Source organism: Anopheles aquasalis, chromosome Y (assembly GCF_943734665.1).
Source record: "Anopheles aquasalis chromosome Y, idAnoAquaMG_Q_19, whole genome shotgun sequence".
NCBI lineage: Eukaryota > Metazoa > Arthropoda > Insecta > Diptera > Culicidae > Anopheles > Anopheles aquasalis.
This window is the reverse complement of record NC_064879.1, coordinates 5,378,054-5,395,962: the sequence shown is the minus strand read 5'-3', so window position 1 is coordinate 5,395,962 and position 17,909 is coordinate 5,378,054.

The window sequence follows — 17,909 nt, the reverse complement described above, 5'->3', positions numbered from 1 at the left end:
CTCGCCGTGTTACTACAACAAAAGCACACAGTGTGAGCGAGAGAGAGTAACAGGGTGGTACTACCCTCTTCCACCCCCGGGGGATGATATCCTATTCGGTTAAACGGGGCGTGTCCTAGCGTCCACCAATCAGGAGCGGCCGCGCTGCTGCTGATCCTTTGACAAGGACACCCGAGCTCGCGGGAATGCGGTGCTCACTCGCTCGCTCACAGTGCACCCGCCCTGCCGGACTGTTACGCCACTGGAGCTGGCGCATTGGCGCGCCGCGCAAGGCCAACACCACAGTAGAAGAGCGCCAGGACCAAGGAGGGGTGCTGCGAGGGATAGGACCACTGTACCCTGGAGGTACGTGAAAATCAAAAACAAATTTAAAGAACATCATCTTGTCAATTAATCCATTTGAATGTGTGGTGCAGCACCGGTGACTTTCCGACGACGCCGCCCTTTTTTTCCTTCCCCCTCGTAAACTCGCTTTTACTTGTGGCGACCAGAGGGTTTTGTCCGTGGATCCGGCGCGTAACGCGGGCGGATACACCACTGTCCTGTATCCCTTAACTCTTGGACGTCCGACAACAGTTCACACCTGGCCTGGCCGTGGCCACAGGCTTGATGCAGAGCGGAAGTGGCTGGTTGGGTGCAGTATTATGTTAGCATGGCCCCTGTACCCAGCCCCCTTAAACCACTTCCGGGCGCTTCGAGCCAGGATCCGACCGACCGACCGACCGGCCGAGGCGTGCCAAACCCCTTTTCTGGTTGGAGCCGACCACGGAGCTCCATCGCGAGTCATCGTCTCTCTCTCTCTCTCTCTCTCTCTCTCTCACGTCTCGTCTCGTCTCTCTCTTTCAAGCTTGCGACTAACTTTCACTCGATCCCGGTGGATACCACCGGATTCCAATTGAATTTCCGGCATGAAATTCGAGGCACTGCAAGACACTTAGAGCCCCTTTTCCCAAGGCGGTTCTAGCTATTCGTCTATTCGCTTCTTCGCTTGCTCCCCCGATCGAACCAGTCGTGCGTCTCTTGGTATCTTCACGTGCCGCAGGGTTAGGCAATTTTCCAACCCTCCGAACCCGATTTCGCGGGCGGTTTGGGGGGGTTGCTCGGCGCTTTTCCGCACAGGTAGCCATCCTTGTTCGGCTCCTTCAATTCTCTAACCCCCAAAAACCACCCCCCCCTCTCCCTCCCATCCTTTGGTCGTCGCAGTACGCACACGCACACGATTCACCACCCCACTCATCCCACCCAGCCAGTGCCCAGGCAGTGAACCGAATGTGGTGGAACTTACCGGTCCAATCGAGACAGGCTCGTACCAGCTTGTATCCTGGTCCCTTCGCCTTCCGGATCATAATCGATGCCCATCCCCCCCCCCCCCCACCCACACCCTCCCCTTTCCACTCAACAATGCCCAATCGATAATCAGCCCCTAAGCCATTATCGTTTGCTGTGTTGTGTTTCCACGAGTAAAAGATGGTGCGCCCCCGGGAATTCGTGCGGGGCATCCGCTTCCGTTTTTGGGGAGGGGGGGGGGTGAATTTGGGTGTGGGGTAGAATAAGGCTGCCACATGTGCCACGGCCACCAACGGAGAGCCCAACATCCCTACAGTCGGGAACCAACTGGTGAACTTGGTTTGGTGGTGGTGAAGGCTGGAGTGGACCGCTGCCCGGAAATCGTCAGTAATTAGCGTAAGCCCTGTTTCTGCCAACGTGTTACTGCCAACCAATTGCAGCAAATGGTAACTTTCACGCGTGAAAAAAAAAACCAATACCAAACGTCGCATAAAATTTGCACAATTTGTGCAGGTTAAACATTTTAATTCTTTAGAAAGAGGGGGGGGGGGTATGAGAAGGAATGTGTTTGCGCTATGTAATAACATCTTTTCCTTCCCTCTACCGCCCCCGTTTAAGATTGTTTTTTATTTATTTCTGGCACATTTAAGGGCAGGGGGGCTTCGGTAATTTCTTTGGACGATTTTTTGTGGCCTAACCATTCCACTTTTTTTTTGCAGTGAACGGTATATTAAACTACAACTTTTGAAGAATATTTGGTTCTATTTTGGCGAAGATTTATTAAAAACTCCATCCTTGGCATCACATTTAGGCAGTCGTATCTTCGAAAAGATACTTTTTCCAGTACCCATCGTAGCTGCGTGATGCGTCATCAGAATAATACAAATCGATACTCGTTTGAAAGATTATAAGTTTATCCAGGTAGTCCCGTTGAGGTTTTGTTGATATTTCGATTTTTCGATTTTTGGCAGATTTTTAAAGTTGATGAAAAGTGATGCTTTTTGTCATTTCGCCTGAAAACACGATTTTGAAAGATTTGTTTAAAAAAAGTATCAACAATTTTCATGAAATCTCGATGTAGTGTACAGATTATTCGCTAAAAATTTCAGAACGATCGGTCCAGTAGTTTCTACGATACGATGGGCACCGACTTTGAAAACGATGGGTTTTTAGGAAACGCTCGTCAACGCTTTTCAAAAACCTATAATTTTGCCAGTTTTGCTTCGTGTGGTCCAAAAAATTTACACAATATTCTTGAAAGGATCAGCATTCAGGGAACAAAATTAAATACATTCCATTAATCCATGTAATACATTTCCAAAGGGCATTCCTCCATCGAACTCGAGGCTTTATCGGAAGCTCCTGCCGGTCACGGGCGGACAGTGGACGGTGGACTTCCTTGCGAAGCCTATGTGCCTGCCTGTCTGAACACAAAGCAGATACTAATACACGCGCGCGACCGGATCGGATCGGCGTTGGTGTCACAATATTTGCCCCCTACACGGATCCGGAAAGCACCCGGAAAACAAAACAAAACAAAACAAAAAAGAACAACAGAGTCGCGACAGCGTGTGTCACGCACATATGCACCAGGAACAAGAGCAACAAGAGGTCGGTCCCTATCCGGTCGGCCTCCTTTTAGCCGTGTCTCAATCGTGTCTGATCGTCTGGCCGGAGCAAAAGATCTTGGCGATCTTCACCTTCACCTTCTTCTTCTTCTTCGGCAATTGTGTGTTTTTGTTTGTTTGTTGCTCCGGCGCAAAACAATGCGCAAAACAATGCGGAACAAGCTCAAGAAGCTCTCGGTCGGATCTTCGAATCTAGTGCCTTCGCTTCGCTTCACTCGCATCCTCATTACCATCACCATCATCATCATCATCAGCAGCAGCGTTCCCAGCGGACGGCCAATGTGTCAAAACTGTAATACGCGCATCATCCGATTGTCCCTTTTTTTTTTTTTGTTTCACAGACACACACGCGCGCGCTCCCGCGCGCGCGCTTATGCACATGCATGGACAGGGCTTACCGGGGCCGGGGGATGATTGTTTGTTTTGTGGCCTGCTACTTACAGTGACCCCGGGGGCCATTGTTTGTTTGGCTGAGCGGTCTCTGTTAAGCGAGAGGCAGAGAGCGAGCCGGCAAATAATCTCATGTAGGTGATATGTTTATGCTCTGGCATGGAAGCATATCGCTTACAGGGGTATTAGCCACCCCGGGAACGGCGTGTGTGTCGGCGTCGGTGTCTTGATCCCAAAGACCGTCCATCGAGATCACAGATCACATTCTCAGAGCCGTCGCCGTCGCCGTCGCCGCTACTCTCCATGGCAGCATTCTCCACGCAGACGTCCTCCGCAGACAGCTTCCTTGAATCGGAACCGGAAGACGACGCCGCTGGTGGCCGCTGAAGGCTTTGGCTTCTGGGGAGCTTCTTCCAATGTGTTAAACTTTAGTTCTGATTAGCCCACCTAATTTAACAAGACTGATTGGCCCGCTCTGGTCAATTTATACACAGCAGACACACCGAGAATGAACAACTGCTGCAAATATCTGTACGTGGACGATCTGGAGCTCATCAAAAAGCCCAAAAAGTATGATCAAAAATCTACATTCAGCCTTGAAGACGTATTCTAAGTGCTGTAACAAATGGAAATTAAAAACAAACAGTTCAAAATCAGAAGCATTATTCTTCACCAGATATAAGGATCGCCAGGACTACTACACAAAAGGAATTGACGTTAGATTTTAAAGCGATATTGCTTTATTCTGCTAAGACGAACCAGGTCCACCCCCTCCCTAATATATTCCTTTTTAGGCAACCCAGGATACCAATTTGACGTTAGATTCATCATTATTGAAATGGAAGAATGACATCAAATCAAATATTTAGGGCTATTTTTTATTGTAAAGCATGTCACTTTCAAGACACACATCAGCAATACTGATGGATAAGTTACTTAAGATAATATACCCTTTCATTTATGTTTATGAAAGGGCTTAAGACCAATCATGATGTACGCATCGCCAGTTTGGAGTAGCTGCGCTCCCACTCATACAAAAAAAACTAGAAACCAAACAAAACAAAACCCTAAAAATGATGCTAAACATTTCACCGTGGTACAGCACAAGGGCTGTTACGCAGAGAGACAAAAATTCCAAAGCTAACAAGAATTTATAGAAAAATTTAAATAAGAATTACTCTAACAGGGTGGGTCGAGGCCAGCGAAAACCACCTTCTAATTGAATTATTAGCAAGTCTTTGGGAGCAAAGGACTTTCAATTAATCGATATGTTAGTACAGTGTTAGAATTAGGCACAGATGCAAGCAGAAAATACACCTTTTTTTACCTACGGGTTTTCTAACGGGTTAGCAAGTGCTCCTCTTCCGCTTCCTCTCTCTCGCTCTCTCTGCGCTGCGCTGCGCTCCGATCCTTGGCCTCAGCCTACTTGCTGCTCTTGCTGATTGCGCCACTTAAGATGGCGCGAGAGAGAGTGTGTGTGCGATGTGTGGGTTAGAATGGCTCCAAAATGGCCACATTCCCACGACGACGACGACGACGACGACGACAACGACGTCGAGCGCCATCTGCTGCTGTGAAGGTTGGTGACGGTGTGTCCTTCCGGTGGATGCGGAAGGCTCTTGGTTACGAATTCGGAGTTCCTCCCGGGTTCCGGTGCTCCCCCTCATCCCCTTTATCAGCATCATCCGCATCGGCATCATCATTATCATTTATATGAGCTTTCGTGAGGTTCGCAAGTAACGCATCTTATGAATGTTAAGTAGCAGTGTAGCCCAACCCTGGCCACTGTTGTTGTTGTTTGCCAACTTCCTTTGCTGCCACTCGCTCTCTCTCTCTCTCTCACACACCATTTCTCTCTTCAAAGCTGAAGGGGTCCTTCTTCGCGGCTCCAACTCAGGAGAAGCAGGAGCAACGGAGAGCAGCGACGTGCTGAGGTGGGAATGTAGCTCATTATGTTGCCACAACTCACCGGCTTGCTGGCTGGGTAGGTGGGGCTGTTCGGCTTCCATACGTTCCAGCTAATAAGATGCTCCTGAAGGTCCCTCGCGGCTTCCAAAATGGTTCGTGAAGCAGAAGGTGGTCGTAGGAAAGGGGTAGGCGGTGGAAACCGGGGAGAAAACTTTTCAACACAACCCCCTCCCCCGTTCTCGTGGGAGGGAGGTAGAAAAACCCTTTCTCCTGCCCTCCCTCTGGCAGGTAGCAATAAGCTAGTGTAAGGGAGTGATGGCGACGACGACGACGACGGCGAAGACGAGAGCGAAATATCAAGGATGGGCCATAAGGACGGGGCGCGCCCGGCTGTTAATGCTGATCAAGTTTTATGCTGCGAGCGTGCCAGCAAAACTGGAAAAGTACCGTCAAGGTACACATGTGGGGGAGGGGAAGAGGGAGGGGGTTGCGTTGAAATGTATGGAAATGTGTCGTACGGCGAAAGGGAAAGGCGGAGGGTAGAAAGTTATTCCCATTTTAATAGCCGCACTCAACAGAAGAGAGCGCCACAGAAAGAGAGAGGGAGAGAGAGAGAGAGAGAGAGAGAGAGAGAGGGAGAGAGGATGCTGAAGCGGAAGAGATTTTCACCCTGCACCTCCGGGAAGCAGAAGAAGTTGAAGAACAGCTCGGCCTCATTAGTGGCCGGCGCCCCAAACGCTGTACGGTGCCAGAGTCGCAAGCTTTTGGCTGCGACGAAGCTGCGGTGACCCGCGGTACCGCGGATGACTCCAAGAAAGCTCCTAATCGTCCCCGCGCCCCTGTAACGGTTTCTTCTACCCCAGGAGCTCACCGTGGGTACCAACAGCGGGGTTGTGTTGTGTTGTGCTTTGCACGTTTGATGGCAAACGTACACATCCCCTTCATTTAGCTACAGTGTCCGGCGTAAGTAAAAGCCCACCAATAGGGTCCTTCACAATTTCATCTGTAAATTCAACATTTTCGGTCATAAAGGCCACGTGATTTTTTTGGTAGAAGCTCTAACTTTCCCCTTTCCAAATCATTGACTTTGAGCTTGATAAGTTTGATAGTTTTTTTTTTTTGAAAATTCTTTAAGTGAATGATGGTCGATTTTGGTTGTGACAAAAGTAAAAGCCCACCGGCACGGAAACATGTTTATCAATTCATATGGGCCACTCATACCCCGGATTTTCATTTGTAGCTATTTTGTCATGTTTTTTACATGGTTTCAGTTATGTTGGGTATTACTCTCATTGTATTGCTTCGAAAAATAATAGTTTTTAATAGAAACATCGTTCATAACGGGAATTTATATAAAAATTCCCATAAATTCTCAACCTGAGCTTTGAGAAGGTGATTCTACACAATTAATACGACGAGGATGTCAATCAGAACTTAAAGTTTTAGCGGTTTGTTTAAAATCGTTTTCCTATTGCTCAACAAAATTGCTTCCTCGCGTGCCCATACGCTGACTGAATAAATCAAAGAATCCTTTCTGGTGTCAACATAAATTTCAAACGCCCCAGTATTGTTGTTTTCACAAATTTTAACATTCTAATTGAACGGAAAACCCGCTCACAAGCCCACCACCGTGCCTCATAGTGACCTGTAATTGACGGTCTGGCATACCATGGTTTGCTTTCTATCAAACTCTCTATCGACGTGTTGCATTAAAATCCATAATTGATGATTCTAAAATCAATAAACTACTTCTCGAGCCTTCTTTAAGCTTGAAAACATATTTCCGAGTGAAATTAAGACGATTCAGCTCAGTTTTGGATGAAACGGAAGTCTTTTAGCAGCATCCACTCCTACACTTATGTGGTGCTGATCTACCGTGGCATACTTCGCTCCAAAATTGACTGCGAAAGGGATGCTATAATTGAATAGATAATTAGTTTCGATAATTTCTTAATCTGTGGAGTTTTTTTTACATTTTTTCAATCATCCGTTTTCCGAGAGCGTTCGAAATTGAAACAGTAAGCTACTGATCTAAGACATTGGTGATTAATTAGCATGTCATGAACTACCCTCCGATTGATGATAATTTTTCCGCTAACATCTGTTGAAGTACTTGGTTCAAACAATGATTAACAAGTCGTTTTCTGATGACCATAGGGTCTGCTGTCCGTTGATATACCCATACCACGTGGAAAAACCCGCGCGCAATCGGCTTTCCACTGGAGATGCTAGGATTAGTGAACTTAAAATATGTAAACAATAATGGAGGGTACGTAAAATATGAAAACAGACGTAAATAAAAGTCCTATTAAAGATACAGTAACCACAGGGCTCTTTCAGAGTCCTAATAATATTTATTGCAAAGTGGGCTTTTACTTCTGTCACAATCATAATCAACCATTTCGTACTTAAAGAATTTTCAAAAAGAGACTATCAAACCTATCAAGCTCAAAGTAAGTGATTTGGAAAGAGGAAAGTTAGAGCGTCTAGCGAAAAAATCACACGGCCTTTGCGACCGAAAATGTCGAATTTACAGGCGAAAACGTGGTGGACTCTAGTGGTGGGCTTTTACTTACGCCGGCCACTGTAACTCTCGACGGCCCAATTGACAGTCCTGGCCACAAGGCACAAGACACAGGATGCGCCTGCAATGTTACTGTGTTGTGGAATGTTACTTGTTTGTCGCGGGATCGCGAGCTGAAGTTGCTACAACGAGATGCACAACGTAACGCACGCTTTTTGTTTTTGTGTTTTTTTTTTTGTTTTTTGTTTCCCTAACCCTAACAAACTCTGCGATACAGTAGCAAGGAGCTCGAATTACTTTAAACTTTCTACGCGCAGCACCGCACAGTAGCGTAAGTATGTGTGCTGCGTGCGTGCGTGCGCTCCTCCAGGAGATGCGAGAAGTTGTTCCTTTTCCAACAACACAACACGCGCCGCGCCACACACGGCCTCATTAGTGAGCGTAGCCGCTTGTCTTTCGTTCTCTCTCTCTCTCTCTCTCTCTCTCTCTCTCTCTTTCTTTTTTCTCTCTTCTCATCACCACCGCGCGAGATCACGCTACTGGATCAATTTCATCCAAAAACTCCGGTTGTCCCTTAATTAAACTTTTATCCCACTGCTGCCCAAGCTAGCCGCGCTACGGGCCGCTAGACACGCACCGCATACGTATGGGAACAACAGAGGACACGGAGGACAGGAAAGAAAAGGGGTTCGAAGAAGGGATGCTAGCTGCTCCAATTATCCGAGCGGGCGGCCTGGCGTTTTGTGTTGCCGGATATTTATTGGTTGCGCTAATGAGCGCGTACAGCCGCACCCCATATGCCCTTAGCCAATTGGCTTCGATTACTGGCAGGCAAACCCTTTCGGCACGGGGGGTGCGGGAGGGGGGGTGGTGGATCGAGCGGTGCGGAGCTCGGGTCAATCCCGCGCCGGGTAACTGCTGCTTGACATCGGTGCCGTACCGATTGGTGAAAAGCGGTTTTGCACAATCCACAATTTAAGACCCACATGAAGGGGATGCGGGGGGGGGGGGGGAGTGGGGGTTGTTCTGACGTAATCGCTTCGGCGCTGATCGGTGGACCGGCCCGGCACCCTAGGGGGTCCCCGCTAGGGGGCTTGTTCCTGGTTGGCCGATTTCCGCCACTATCCTCCTCACCTCCTGCCCTCCTTTTGCGGGGTTTGTTTTTTTTTTTACGCGCGATAGTATCCTTGGGCCTGGATGGATCTGTTTCTCATCTTCTTCAGTCCGACGACAACGTGGAAGGATCTGCGCCTGCGAACCCAGGGTGCAGGAGAGAGAGAGAGAGAGAGAGAGAGAGAGAGAGAGAGAGAGAAAGAGGCACCCTTCTCATCCCCGCAGTGAACTCTCGACTCCTTGAAGAGTGATCCAGGAATTAAAGCGATCCGGCCGATCCCTGCGATCTCTCTCTCTCTCTTTCTCACTGTCTCTCTCATTATTGTGCAGTAGGGACCACCCCGTGCGGATCGGCCAGCAGGGGGTGCCCGCTTAACACCCCTTGTTGCTTCTCTCCCTCTCTCTCTCTCTCTCTCTCGCTCTGTATCTGTCGCTCCTGTAACTCTCGAGATCCTTTTTTTTTTTTTTTTGCTCGTTGCCGCACGGTAGTAATAGGGGATTTACCCATTGGATCTATTGTCTGTTTTTGTTGCCGCCATTGGTCGCCGCCGCCTGTTTTGAAGATGATAGCGGCCAGCGCACAAATTGGGTGTGTGTGCCTGTGTATCCGTGTGTGCGAACGTAATCGTATCGCGTCATTTCGCACGAAAAGCCGGACCCAGGGCCCCGTTCGCAATTTTAAACCATCCCTCGCCGGGGTGGCCAGGGATCGAGTGGCTGGTGGTGGTGGTGGTGCTGTTTGGATAACTTTTTGAGGTGCCGTTGCTGCGCGCACCTTTGAAGTATTCGACCGATCGACGGTGCACGCTTCACCGACGATGCGCTCCCACCCCCCGCCGCAGCCCTAGGAGTATCCAGTAAATGGCGGAACATTTCACGAAACACTGGCAAACGCTGGCTGGCAACGCATCAGTGGCGCGTAACAGCAGCAGCAGCAATGCGTAGTGGCCGTGCGAAATTCAATCCAAACGCACATACGAGACAGAGAGAGAGAGAGAGCACCGCGGCAGGTTATGGTGGCGGATAGCTTTTGTTTGTTGTTTTGTTGCTTCTCGGCCGGGGGGGAAGGTTGTTAAGTTTAATTTTTCCGTTCTTAGTTTCGTTTAGCTCGACCACACTCTAGTGAGCAAACGAAGGAGGGGGGGGGGGGGCGGGGGGCGTTTGAATGGTGTTCTGTGTACGTTTTTGCTTTTGTTCTCCTGTTTGTTCCGCCGCTCGCTTGTGGACGATTATGATATGTGTTTTTTTATTTTATTGTGTTGTTTTTTGTGCAACAATTCAATTGCCGCACTATTGTTCTCTTGTTTGGTCCAACCGTGTGGAAAATTTTTGCGATCAATCGGAGCTAAACTGACAAAGATATGGATTTTTGGAAAGTTTTCGGGCTCCGTGCATTTGCAGACGTGCATGCCATTCTACACTCGATGGCGGTGGACGTAAGTTTGTAAAATATTTTCTCCAAAAAAAAACGACCAAATTTACTACGGAAGTTGGAGTTTATTAAAGCGCTTGCAAACCCGTGCATAGGTAAATAGTTTCTTAACCCTCGGTTGGGCACCCGGCGTTTACCCCTTCGTTGGGCACCCGGGTACCCGGGTACCCCACTTATGTGCATTGCATTGTTATGTTCTTGTATCATCGTTTGTATCAGTTTTATGATAAAAATGGTGTTCTAGAACTAATTTAAGAGTCTTCGGAACGTATTTTTCTTTAAAAATCACAACAAAATTCAATAAAAACAATAAAAATAATGAACACAATGCATTGATACCCCTTCGTACGGTCATTCTCTACCGCGTTCGTCGTAAAGCAAACAATAAGATCGTAAAGTGATCGAATTTTCCAGCAAATATGTTATTGAAATTATTGATTTCTTCGAATAAATCAGTTTGGAATTGCCATAAGGCACTTTTGAGTCATAAACAATTGAGTTAATTGGGCACAATTGAGCTACGAGATCAGACCAGTTGCTACATGATGCGTTCAGAAAGTAATGAGAATTGATTTTTCTGACAAAACGGTTTGAGATATCGTGTTTATTTTTTTACGATAAGGTAGAGGAAGGTTTTAGCTATCAATCGCACTTTATTTCGTTCGGCTATGACCTACTGAAAGAAAATGGGACGATTTTTCGTGAACCATGTTTTTAGTTGATGGAACACCGTAGAATGTCCCCTTTCTTTGGGCCATTGGTCTGGCGCGGATCATCTGGACCTTCTTCCTGGCGCGGATCATCCGGACCTACAGAAAAACATTCCGTTGGTGCCAGTAATTCATCAAGTCCTCATACATTTCTGTTTGGGGGCTCTATGCCAGGAAAGAGGTCCGCGATGATCCGAGCTGTGGTCCATAGAAAGGGGGCGTTCTACGATGTTACATCAACTAAAAACATGGTTCACGAAAAATCGTCCCATTTTCTTTCAGTTTGTCATAGCCGAATGAAATAAAGTGCGTTGAATAGCTAAATCATGCCTCTATGTTGGCGTAAAAAATTCAATACCTTATCTCAAACCGTTTCGTCAGGAAAAATCCAGTCTCATCACTTTCTGAACGCACCATGTATATTGGTTTCTGTGGTCTACGAAAATGCCGCCTAAACCCTTTTTGATGAAGATTAGTGTATAATTTTGCTCATATGTTAAGAAAATTACGCTATAAGAACCATTTTTAATCAGTTTGAGAAATAATATATAATTTAAATTGCACATAAAAGGTTTCAAATATGTTGATTATTTTTCTCCTATTGCTCATGGAAAAGCTCAAAAGTTATTAATTTTTCATCAAAATATTGTAGTTTACCTAATTAACGATTAATAAACACGTCAACATGGATAAATGTTGATAAAAAGTGTAGTTTTGTGTTTATAAACATAGCCCATGTGCATAGCCAACGTATGGGGTACCCGGGTACCCGGGTGCCACTGGGCGGGTGTTAATTTCATCGGGCCATAATTACCTTTAAATATGAGTTATCAAAACAATTTCAACGCCAATTCGGCTTAAAATGAGTTGTACTTTGGGGATCCGGAGTTTCGTAAAAAAATATTGACGGGAAGGCATTCATTTTTTCGTTGAAACTTGAAATGGGTACCCGGGTACCCGGGTGCCCAACCGAGGGTTAAAAAGCAAAGCGCCAAAAATGAGCCGTTTCTTTTGGTCCGAATCAAAAGACTCGCCCGTTTAAGCGACGAACCCGGTTTGATCACAGTTTGATCCACTTTTTCGAACTTAAAAAAATCTGGCAATAATCGAAAAATAGGAAATTCAACAAAAACTCGACGGGGCTAGCTGGATAAACTTATAATCTATCAAAAGAATATTGATTTGTAATTTTCTGATGACCGTAGCTACGGTGGGCACAGGAAAATGTACCGTTTTCACAGACGCAACTTCATAAATCTGATGCCATGCATGACATTTTTAATAAATCTTCCCCAAAGTAGAACTAAATATTCTTAAAATGTTGTAGTTTAATATGCCATTCACTTGAAACAATAAAGTAGAATGGTTACGTCAAAAAAAAAAGGTCAAAAATGATCCTTGGTTTGGTACGAAATTACCGAAGCCCCCCCTTAAGAGGTACAAAAATTTAGAAATTGCAGGAGACAATAAACTAACAAAAAGTAACACCGATCGCGAGAAGGAAAGACCGAACCGAAAGCGAGCCAATAAACAAATAACAGAAGGAGAGGAGTCCTTCCAAGCAATGGTTGGGAATGTTCAAATCGAAAAAATAGGGTTTTCAAGGGCAAAAATAGGCACCAACATCGTGCACCGTCGTGTGTGCTACTGGTTTCGATCCGGATGTAATCGCACCTGCGCATGGATATGTGCGCCGGGTGACAGGTGACCCATGGTAGCGGGTTGAGCGGCAGCGCGTGAATCGCGCTTTCGCGGAGTATGGTAATCGATTTTCCACCCACCTACCGCGCCCCACCGGGAACGCGCTAAGCGGCTGCCTGAAATCCTAATTATCCTCGGGGCCTTCGGGGCCTTCGGGGCCGGCCCATTGGGAAGGGGCTAAGAGGGCCAAAGAGCTGAAGACAAAAGGCTGCAAAACCCGGTGCGTATGCTCCGGACACGTCTGGATGGGTGGGTGGGTGGGCGAGCGGTGGTTGCGCTTTGCGGTGCAGCTTGGCACCACTTCTAATCCTATTATGCACCACCACGTTCCGGATGCAATCCCTTTACGCGCTGCTCTCACACTTGCACGCACGCTCTCTCTCTCTCCCTCTCTCTCTCTCTCGCTCTCTTGCGCACCACTTTCGCCATATCTAATCTCTCGGCGCCACCGAGCTAATTGCTTTTGCCATTGCCTTTCCATTGCTTTCCACCACATTTCGCATTCCGCCTGTTCCGGCGGCTAGGGGCTAATACCAGCGTCATTACCACGGCAGTTTTGCGCTTCACTATCGCACACCGGAATCTATATTGCAGCAATTCATTAAACGCTCGCCCTGCTCATCGCTTATCTTGCCTTTCATTTATCCGGGTGGCCCAATGCCATTCCTCGCTATCTGCCAGATTTGCCAGCTTCGACGCTGCCACCGCCGCCGCCGACAAAGGTATTTAACGTTCCTTTTTTCAATTCTTTTATCTTTTATCAATTTATTTTTTTTGCATTTTTATCTCAATGCCTAGCTTTTCAAAAATATTGTGCAAAATCTGTGGACCAATCGGCGGCAAACTGGCTGGAAGATATTGATTTTTGATAATCTCTAACCGCTTCTATAACTTCGAGCCGCTGTTAAACATCGGAATTTTGGAAAATCTCTAAGAAAAACACACCGAACGAGACTAGCGGAATGAACTTATGGGCTACGAAAAGCAATATTGATTTATATATTTCACACGACATGTACTCGTAAATTTGATGCCATGTGGATGAAGATTTTGTTAGAAATCTTCCCCAAACTGAGCCTTTTTTGAACACTATTTAACCTTAGGCTCACCATTAAAGGGGGGCTTCGGTAATTTCGTACCAAACCAAGGATCATTTTTGACGATTTTTTGTGACGTAACCATTCGTCTTTATCTTTCAAATCAATTGGATGTTAAACTACAACTTTTGAAGAATATTCGGTTCTATTTTGGGGGAGATTTACTAAAAACTCCATCCATGGCATCACATTTAGGCAGTCATGTCTTTGAAAAGGTACTTTTTCCCGGTGCCCATCGTAGTTGCGATGAAGAAAAATGCAAATCGATACTCGTTTGAAAGCTTATAAGTTTATCTAGGTAGCCCCGGAGAGTTTTTGTTGATATTCCTGATTTTTGGCAGATTTTTGAAGTTGAAAGGCGGCTTGAAGTTTTTTCGATTTTGCTTAAAAACACGATTTTGAAAGATTTGTTTAAAAAAAAGGTATCAACAATTTTCATGATATCTCGACGAGGTTACCTGGTAAAAAGTGTACAGATTATGATTTGAAAATTTCAAATCGATCGGCCCAGTAGTTTTTACGGCACAATGGGCACCGACTTTGAAAACGTTGCGTTTTGGGAAACGTTCTTCAAAGTAGCGAGCTGCATGCAGCCATCTATGTAACGCGAATTTTCAAAACTCTGTATCTCTGTCAGTTTTGTTTCGATTTATTCAAAATGTTTCCAAAAATTCAGGAAAAATGTTAACATTCGAACAAGCCTAATCAGTTGTGACGATATTAGCAAAGGCGCTTTCAGTTTCATCACCACACTATTACCCTAAGCAATGCAGCAATCTTAGGCAGTCGTAACGTAAAATCATCGAGACGATGGTATGTGTGTGTTTGCTCTCCCTTTGAACTCCCTCGTGGCCCTTCCTCAGGGCCGCAGGACCTCATACACTGAAGATATCACCGAGTCACCGGCTGGCTTAATTATGAAGAATCGCATGCATCACAGGTGATGCGCGAACCCCCCCCCCCCCCCTTCCCCCAGCACTCCGATGCACCTTCCATCCATCGCTCTGTATGACTGTGATTGAAATTGGAGCTCCACAGCCCTTATTTTACGTGTATGTGTTTTTTTTCCACCGTTGTTGTTGTTTTGCTTGTTTCGGGCCTTTTAAAACTCACCCCCCACACGGGCGCCCCAGTATCAGCCAAAAATACAGGATCGTCAAAACGTAATTGAAACGAATGGCGTAGCGGCATCGTTCGTTCGTTCCGTTTCCTTTGCCGAACGGAGCGTTATTTTTACGGAACGGGATTTTTTTCGCCGTTCATCAACCGATGGTGAGCGCGGCTCACCATAATCCATTACCCATGCCCAAAAAATACCGAAGCGCGTGTCATGTGTTTGCCATGTCATGTGTTTGCACCACCGGTGACAAAAACGCAACACAGAAAAAAGCAAAACTAAAAAAAAAAAAAAACAAGGAAATAGAAAGTTTCCAAACGACGAACGATGTTGCTCCTGCTGCTGCTGCTGCTGCTTGCGGCGGAATCTATGTCTATTTCGCCCGGAAAAGGAGGCTGGTGGGCGGCTGGTGCAGGTTTCCATCATTTTTAGTTAGACCCCGAGCGAGCCCGCGAGTTCGGCGCGATGCTAACAAGATTCTCCCCGTTTGTGTTCGCGTTTTGCATCCTTCCGTCCGCCCCCGTTAGTGGTGGGGTTTTGGTTTTTGATGCTCCAAGGGATGCTCCTACGCGCGACGAGCAATTCCATTGGCCGTGAATCGCCCTAACCCCCCCATTTTGGGCAAACACTTGCTGCTGCTGCTGCTGCTGCTGCTGCTGCTGGTGGTTTTGGAATTAAATGTAATGCGCTGCAGCTCCTCCACTGTACCGTACCGGTAGCCAATCGAAGCACTGGTATGGTCCTCCCCCATCTCGCTCGTCGCGATACCACGCCATAATCCAGTTGATGGAGATCATGCCTTAGGGTGCTTCCGCTCTGTGTGCGTTTTTTTCCTTCATTCTTTAGTTTGTGTTTGCGTGTTCCTTTTCGCTCGCGGATGTGGGCAGCGGATCGCAACCCACGGACCATTCCATTAGCGCTGGAACGCTGGGGGAAATGATGATGATGAAGATGATGAACCGACGATCTGACCCTACCGGACCAGCAGATCCATCCATCCATCACACAGCCATCGCGAGTAATCCTTCTGCCTGCTGTGTATGTGTGCTAGCGACACTACGGAAAAAAAGTATTCCATTTCGGCAACACATACGCTGGTCGCTGGAGGAATTGTTTTTGTTTTTTTTTGTTTTTGTTGTATGTTTAGCTCCCGCAATCCCCTCCCACCCATCAAAGGAAGTGCGATACTACCCTTGATCATCACCAAATGTATGTTTTGTGTTCCTTTTTGTTATTTAATGGCACCTTTTACTGGTTGTTAAAAGCAGAACTATTAAAGCTGGTTCATAGGTTAACCTTCGACTTCATTTAAACAGCCACAGATTGCCAATCTGATGCGCCATGCTGCAGCATATGAGCAAAATGAATGAAAGTACGAACCACAATTCCTTTGTTCACGTTCGACCAGATCGTGTTCATTTTTTTAACCAGAAAAAAAGCTCCCCACATACTGTCACGCCGGTGTACGCCAAGGCCAATGAAGCCTTCAACCATTGCAGCTCGCACAAGCGGCTTGGGAGTAGGTGGCGCAGAAGGAAGCACGTACCACGAGCCCTCTGTGCTAATTGTTTCCCGATTACGGTGCTGGATCTTTCGATGGAAAGTGCATCTGGACCTCCTCCTCCTCCTCCTCCGAGCCTTCTAGGCCCACTGAAAGGACTACCCGGCGAAGCGCTGTGTCGAGTCGAGCAGCGTCACGCCGGTGCGCCCACCAAAGGAAAACAGTAGAGAACAAAACAAAGAAAACAACAAAAAAGTTCTCACTTTACTGCCTGTAGGCGCCTGCCTGCTAAAACCCGGTGCTGGTCCGTTCATCCGTCCGTGTAAGCGGACAAAAGTTCGAGCAAGTTCGACGGATTTTGCACAAAACCTCCCAGTGCTGGGAGGCCCAGGCCACCAAAAAAAAAACAAAAAACCAATGGCGCGCTCTAATTATGACTCCCATGACACCGGGGGGAAAATGGTGGGGATGGGGGCGGGGGGGTCCAATTTTTAATTATCCTTTGAACGGAAGGACATTCTCGTTCCCGGTGGCATGTTTGGTCGCCGCGTTTTTCGCCCCTTTTTTTTTCTTTGGAAATTTCTTTTTGCACATCAACCGTAGGGGGGGACGGGGGGAGGTTGGAAGTGTCCAGAAGTCCAGCGCATCGACCATTCTGCAGGATGACATTACACCAACGCAGTAGGCTGTTGCTGCTGCTGCTGCTGCTGCTACTGCGTTCAAGTCTGTGTTCGTTTCAGGATCAGGACTAATGTCCGGGGGGGAGGCTGGATGCAACTTCCTGTTTCGTCCATCCGTCCGCCAATGCCGGCGCGCGTGTATGTTATCAGCCGCAGCGTCTACCGTTGTTGAGGAGCAGCATCAAACGCATTCTGTTCGGCTTAGTCTCACCGGGGGGAAAAAAATGGAGTGAAATAATCCAAAATGCATCTGCCGTGGTGGAGCAAGAATGGCAAAAAAAATAAAGAGAAAGAGAAAGAGAGAAATATACGCCCACAAGGGCCGGCGATCGCATCACATTTCTTCACTGGATTTCAACGGAATTTTTAGGCGCTCGTTAATTAAACCATTCAGCCACCAACCAACCAACCAACCAACCAACCATTCTTCGATGTTAGTGCATATGTATGTTTGTTTTGTGTGTCACTCGCTAGGTTGTGATCGCATGTTGCTGTGGTATGATGTTTTTTTTTTTGTTTGTTGTAATTAATGAACATCCATCGAACGCACACAGGACCGAAACCGTGCACCGTATCTTAACCAACGTGAGGCCAACTGTGACAAATGCGCCAAAAAAAATAAACCTGGCCATCCCGATAAGGGATTAGGGGACGTCCGTTTTTTTTTTGACACTGCTGAGGACTTCCACTGAACGCGCACATATCCAAAGGAAAACGTCCAATACCCGTTCCAATCAGCATCCTGCGTATGCTGCGTGACACTTTTTGTACAGCGGAAACGCAACGGCAAAGAAACTGACGGATGATGTGCTTTGTTTTTG